Consider the following 7290-nt stretch of genomic DNA (forward strand, 5'->3'; position numbering starts at 1 on the left):
GTGTAACTCCAAGTTACATGGGGTGGGTATGCTTGTGACTCCTCAGGTGGAAGCTGCATAGTTGGGTTTTTGATGGGTTTCAGGTGGTTGTTATTGTAGTAGCTTGACATTTCTTGGAGGGCACTTTCAAGGACAGACTCAATCTTGCATGAGGCGTTGGAGTAGCAGCCTCTCATAGAGCTTGTAGGTGATGCAGAGGAGGGAAATGGGTCGGTAGCTCTTTGGGGATGATGGGTTTGGGACAGAAGGGATGGTTTTCTGTGCCATACATGTTAGCTGGGTCCAAAATCAACAAGATCGTGCACCTGGTGACAAGTTTTAGATTTTTGGTATGGTGTTGGGTATGGTTATAAGGTTTTAAGTCGTTCTGAATTTATGTGCGTTTCTTTTTCTGTCTTTCTTAGGACGGAGATCAAGGTAGACGCCGTTGGAAGGCTCAATACAAGCCGATGCCCCTTGAGATCCATCCCAAAGCTTCCCCCGGGGAGCCCAGCAAGCCAGCTAGCCAGCAAGCCGACGCAGTCAGCCAACGCAGCCAGCCAGCCCCGCCAGTTAGCCAGTGTAGAAGGTCAGGCTGCCAAGCCAGCGCTCTTCAGCCTTTGCAGTCAGCCATTGCAGTCATACTGGCCTTGCTCAGTCAGCTCAGCCAGGCCTCTCTCGTGGCCTGGCTCTCTGTCTGCCTGGCCCGGTCTGCCCCGCCCTGCCATGCAGCAACAGAACCAGCCGGTACGGCAAGCCAGCCAGCTCAGAATGCGAGCTCAGCAAGCCAGCGCAGCGAATTTTTTTACAAGCCCAGCCTTAGGCATTCCAGACTTACTGTGCACACCAACAGCCAGCAGGCACAGACCAGCAGGAGCAAGCCAGGCTCCAACCCTTGCAGCGCAGCCTTAGGCCGGATAGTCCCCCTGCCTGCACTTTGTTGCCTTCCTGGCCTTGTCCAGATGCCTGTATCGGGTCTTCTTCGACCTGTTATTCTGCTAAACACTGTGCCTGTCCGAAACTGGTTTTTACTAACTGCGTGCTTGCCTGCCTGCGTTCTTGCATGTGATCTTGCCTGACTGCTTGCCTCATGCCTCAGCTGCCTGCGTGCTTGCCTCGCCACTGCGTGCTTGCGTGCCTGACCTCCTGCCTGGCTGCCTGCCTCGGCCGGTCTACCTGCGTGCCTGCCTGCCTCGGCCTGCTTGCTTTCTTGCCTGCCTGCATGCTTGCCTGTCTCGACCTGCCTGCCTGCCAGCCTGCCTGCCTGTCACGTCCGTCCGTCCGTCTGTCCGTCCTGCCTGCCTGCCTGCCTGCAACTTGAATGAGGTCTGTAAACACTTATTTTACGGGTGTGGGTGTTGACCTTGGCTTTTGTGTTCTCCAGGTATTTCTTGAAGGAGTGTCCTGTCCAGTGTAACTCCAAGTTACATGGGGTGGGTATGCTTGTGACTCCTCAGGTGGAAGCTGCATAGTTGGGTTTTTGATGGGTTGGGTTTCAGGTGGTTGTTATTGTAGTAGCTTGACATTTCTTGGAGGGCACTTTCAAGGACAGACTCAATCTTGCATGAGGCGTTGGAGTAGCAGCCTCTCATAGAGCTTGTAGGTGATGCAGAGGAGGGAAATGGGTCGGTAGCTCTTTGGGGATGATGGGTTTGGGGGTTTGGGACAGAAGGGATGGTTTTCTGTGCCATACATGTTAGCTGGGTCCAAAATCAACAAGATCGTGCACTTGGTGACAAGTTTTAGATTTTTGGTATGGTGTTGGGTATGGTTATAAGGTTTTAAGTCGTTCTGATTTATGTGCGTTTCTTTTTCTGTCTTTCTTTCTTAGGACGGAGATCAAGGTAGACGCCGTTGGAAGGCTCAACACAAGCCGATGCCCCTTGAGATCCATCCCAAAGCTTCCCCCGGGGAGCCCAGCAAGCCAGCAAGCCCGCCCAGTCAGCAAACGCAGCCAGCCGGCCCCGCCATCTCAGCCAGGCCTCTCTCGTGGCCTGGCTCTCTGTCTGCCTGGCCCGGTCTGCCTGCCCTGCCTTGCAGCAACAGTCTGACAAGCCAGCCCGCTCAGAATGCGAGCCCAGCAAGTCAGCGCAGCGAAAATGTCAAGGTCAAGGTCCTTTATAATGGTGAAGGTCATTTATACTGGTCAAGGTCATTTATATGGTGACGGTCATTTATACTGGTGGAGGTCATTTATACTGGTCAAGGTCATCTATACTGGTGACAGTCATTTATACTGGTCAAGGTCATTTATATGGTGACGGTTGTTTATACTGGTGGAGGTCATTTATACTGGTCAAGGTAATTTACTAGTCTTATGAAGGTAATTTATACTGGTCAAGGTCATCTATACTGGTGACGGTCATTTATATGGTGACGGTCATTTATACTGGTGGAGGTCATTTATACTGGTCAAGGTCATCTATACTGGTGACGGTCATTTATACTGGTGGAGGTCATTTACTAGTCTTATGAAGGTCATTCATACTGGTCAAGGTCATTGATACTGGTGCGCTATAGTGTGCTATTCTTCATCATTGTTGAGGATTTGAAAGAAAGGTGAAAATCACGGAAAATCTAAAGGCTATAGTCCATTGCCTCGGAGGGCATACTATAGTATGTAGTTTTTCACCATTTCGGAGGATTTGAAAAAGGTGGAAATCACTGAAAAGCGAAAGGCCATGGTCCATGGTTTCGGAGGGCATACAATAGTGTGCCACTTTTTGCATGATTTGAGGATTTGAAAAAGGTGAAAAGCGAAAGGCTGTAGTCCATGGTCTCGGAGGGCTTACTATAGTATGTCGTGTTTCACCATTTCGAAGGTCATCTATTCTGGTCAAGGTAATTTATACTGGTGATAGCTGGGTCCCAATTCGTCCAAAATCAACAAGATTGTGCACTTGGTGACAAGTTTTAGATTTTTGGTATGGTGTTAAGTATGGTTATAAGGTTTTCAAAAACCATCGCAAACTAGTTGGGCTCGCCCCCCTAGTGGTCTGTTTGCAATGAATCAAATATTAAAGTATATGGTTAAAAACCAAAATAATTGATAAAATAGATTTTTGATTGATTGATTCTATTAGTATTGGGTATGCTAAATAACATATTAAAAATGTGGGTGAAAATAACTTCTGGAAAGGCATCATTTTCAAGATGGCGTCCACGGTGGCCTCGGTGAGCTTAAAATGCCTATAAACTGGGATTTAATACATAACAAATCATAAGAATTATGCACTTGGTGACAAGTTTTTGATTTTTGGCATGGTGTTAGGTATGGGCATAATGTTTTCAAAAACCATCACAAACGAGTTGGTCTTGCCCCCTAGTGGTCCGTTTGCAATTAATCCAATGTTAATAGGCCAGCATTGGATTAATTGCAAACAGACCACTAGGGGGCGAGCCCAACTTGATTGCGATGGTTTTTGAAAACATTATGCCCATACCTAACATCATGCCAAATATCTAAAACATGTCACCAAATGCATAATTGTTATGATTTGTTATTTATTAAATCCCAGTTTATAGGCATTTTAAGCTCACTGAGGCCACCGTGGACGCCATCTTGAAAATGATGCCTTTCCAGAAGTATTTTTTTCCTACATTTTTAATGTTATTTAACATAACAATACTAATAGAATCCATTGGAATTTTTATTTTATCCATTATTTTGGTTTTTAACCATATACTGGCCCATTTAATATTAGATTCATTGCAAATGGACCACTAGGGGGCGAGCCCATCTCGTTTGCGATGGTTTTTGAAAACCTTATGCCCATACCCAACACCATGCCAAAATTCAAGAACTTGTTACCAAGTGCACGATTATAACGAATTGGGACCCAGCTATGAAGGTAATTTACTAGTCTTATGAAGGTCATCTATACTGGTCAAGGTCATTTACTAGTCTTATGAAGGTATTTTTTACTGTTCAATGTCATTTATACTGGCCACGGTCATTTAAACTGGTGAAGGTAATTTACTAGTCTTATGAAGGTCATTTTTGCTGGTCAAGGTTATTGAGGGGCGTGCTTTAGTGCACGATACTTCATCATTCGTGAGGATTTGAAAGAAAGGTGAAAATCACTGAAAATCTTTCGGAGGGCATACTATAGTATTGTATGTCGTTTATCACGATTTCGGAGGATTTGAAAAAAAGTTATAGGCTATAGTCCATGGTCTCGGACGGCATACTTTATTTAGTATGTCGTTTTTCACCATTTCGGAGGTCATTTATACTGGTAAAGGTCATTTACTAGTGTCATGAAGGTCATTTATACTGGTCAAGGTCATTTATACTGGTCAAGGTCATTTATACTGGTCAAGGTCATTTATACTGGTCAAGGTCATTCATACTGTTCAAGGTCATTTACATTGATGAAGGTCATTTATACTGGTCAAGGTCATTCATCGGCAATTCTTTCACCATTTCGGAGGTCATCTATACTGATTAAGGTCATTTATACTGTTCAAGGTCATTTTCATTGATGAAGGTCATTTATACTGGTCAAGGTCATTCAGCGGCGATTCTTCATCAACTTGTTGAGGATTTGAAAGAAAGGTGAAAATCACGGAAAAGCGAACGGCTATAGTCCATGGTCTCGGAGGGCATACTATGTCTTTCACCATTTCGGAGGTCATCTATACTGATTAAGGTCATTTATACTGGTCAAGGTCATTGATACTGGTCAAGGTCATTTATACTGGTAAGTGGTAAGGGTCATTTATACTGGTGAAGGTCATTTATATGGTGAAGGTAATTTATACTGGTCAAGGTCTTTTATATGCTGAAGGTCTTTTTTACTGGTCATGGTCATTTATATGGTGAAGGTAATCTACTAGTCTTATGAAGGTCATTCATACTGGTCAAGGTCATGTATACTGGTCAAGGTCATTTATATGGTGAAGGTCATTTATACTGGTCAAGATCATTTATATGGTGAAGGTAATTTATACTGGTCAAGGTAATTTATACTGTTCAAGGTCATTTAAACTGATGAAGGTAATTTATTAGTCTTAAGAAGGTCATTTATACTGGTCAAAGTCATTTAGCGCGATTCTTCATCATTGTTGCGGATTTCAAAGAAAGGTGAAAATCACGGATAAGCTAAAAGCTATAGTCCATTTATACTGGAAAAGGTCATTTATATGGTGAAGGTCATTTATATGGTGAAGGTCATTTAGCGATTCCTCATCAATTTTGGGGATTTGAAAGAAAGGTGAAAATCACTGAAAAGCGAAAGGCTATAGTCTATGGTCTCGGGAGGGAATACTATAGTATGTCTTTTTTCACCATTTCGGAGTTCATTTATACTGTTGACGGTCATTTACTAGTCTTATGAAGGTCATTTATACTGTTGACGGTAATTTACTAGCCTTATGAAGGTCATTTATACTGTTCAAGGTAATTTATACTGCTGAATGTCATTTACTAGTCTCATGAAGTTGCTGAAAACATATTTATTTCGTTTGTATTTTGAGCTGTGATTTGTCGACCTGACCTTTTTGTACAGGCCAATGTTTTGTTGTCTTTTTTATTTAGCTTTTCTTCTCGGCGTGTTATTAATATTGTGTTTTAAATTGATTGTTTTTGTACAGCACTTTGTAACTGTAACTGCTTTATAAATAAATGTACTTACTACTTACTTATACTGGTGAAGGTCATTTATACTGGTGAAGGTAATTTACTAGTTTTATGAAGGTTATGAAGGTATGTTCTGAAATAGAACATGACAAAGGCCTAATCTACATGCCTGGGTTGCAATGATTGTACAATGCTGCTATTGTGATTTGTCTGTGTTTAATGTTCTTGAGATTCGCCATACTTAATGATCGTAAACATATTTATTCTGCAAATGTTGACGTCTATGGCCGGCCGCATGGTTAACCCAAGCCCTGCAATATATACTTCAAAATGGAAAAATCACATTTCAAAGTCAATGTGGAAAAACAGAAAATGACACGCTGCTTTGGAGCCACATTACTCTGACATACTGTTACATAGAAACCCATTTTAAAGGTCAAACGGCACACAAGGACAGCGACTTTCTCGTGGTTCAGATGGTATTCGAATACGTTGCAGGTTTTTCTGCTATTGCACCTCAAAGTGTGTGTGGTTTGAGCAATGAGCTCAGATCAGAGGCTTGCACGCCCAAGAACGAGACCAGGTTAGAGGATACAGGCAGTGTGAAGAATGTACCGAAATCCTCCAAACAAGTCGTCCTCACGGCTAAAATATTAATTATACACTCATGGTGTTTGGTCATTTTGTAGCCACACTTTCACACAATGTGACTACCAGATCACAGACACATTCTGAATGTGAACTACAGCGACGAGTACCATCCTGTCCTATCTTTTCAATGCAACATTCCTCCATGGAGTCTGTGATTTTCTCTTCAGGAACACAATTCTTAACGCGGGGAAAGGGTCCAAATGGACCCTTACAGTTCTGTAATTCCGAGAGTGTAACACATGTAACCAAATGGATCCTTACAGGTCCAACACAGTTTTTTGTTAATAATCAAATGAAATGTGGGATGTCGGAAAAAGAAAGTTTAAAAAATCATAGCAAACTAGAAAAAGTGCCACTCGGGTCACAGGTCGATCTCCATCAGGGCAGATCAGGTTATGGCCTCCTGGTGGCGCTATTATATTATGCCGTGGATCGCAATTGGATGATTTGAAGCATTTTGTTCCAAAAATGTGCCGTGCAAAAAACACCTTGGTGGCGCTATAACAGGCCAATGTGAAAAGGGTGGGATATATTCCTCAGCCTAGTAGGAAAGTCCGTGAAAGATTTCATGTAAATTGCACTCTGTGTTCATGATTTGAGGCTTTTTGTTCTAAACGGACAAATCCTGCAAACTTTGAAAGCCAATGTTAGCCAATTAGGATGGAATAAGAAATATGGGACAAATCGGTCTTGAACACATGAATATAGAGTTGATGTGTAACGATTTGTGGGATTTTTGGACACAATCGACCGGGTTAATGGTGCCGTAGATTAGCTATTAACAAACTGACGGACACACACACACACACACACACACACACACACACACACACACACACACACACACACACACACACACACACACACACACACACACACACACACACACACACACACACACACACACACACAGACTGCAAACATACTCTCTCCCCATGCCTTAATTTGGCCTGGTGGAGACAATAATCCAAGTTTTGTGCTGTGTTTTTCTTCTTTATATACCGTTATTAATTATTGCCTATAATGTCAATAATTGTGAAATTACTTTTCAATGAATGGACCTGTACAACAAAACAAAA

This window comes from Protomyctophum parallelum, assembly GCF_964188405.1.
Source record: "Protomyctophum parallelum genome assembly, chromosome: 21".
NCBI lineage: Eukaryota > Metazoa > Chordata > Actinopteri > Myctophiformes > Myctophidae > Protomyctophum > Protomyctophum parallelum.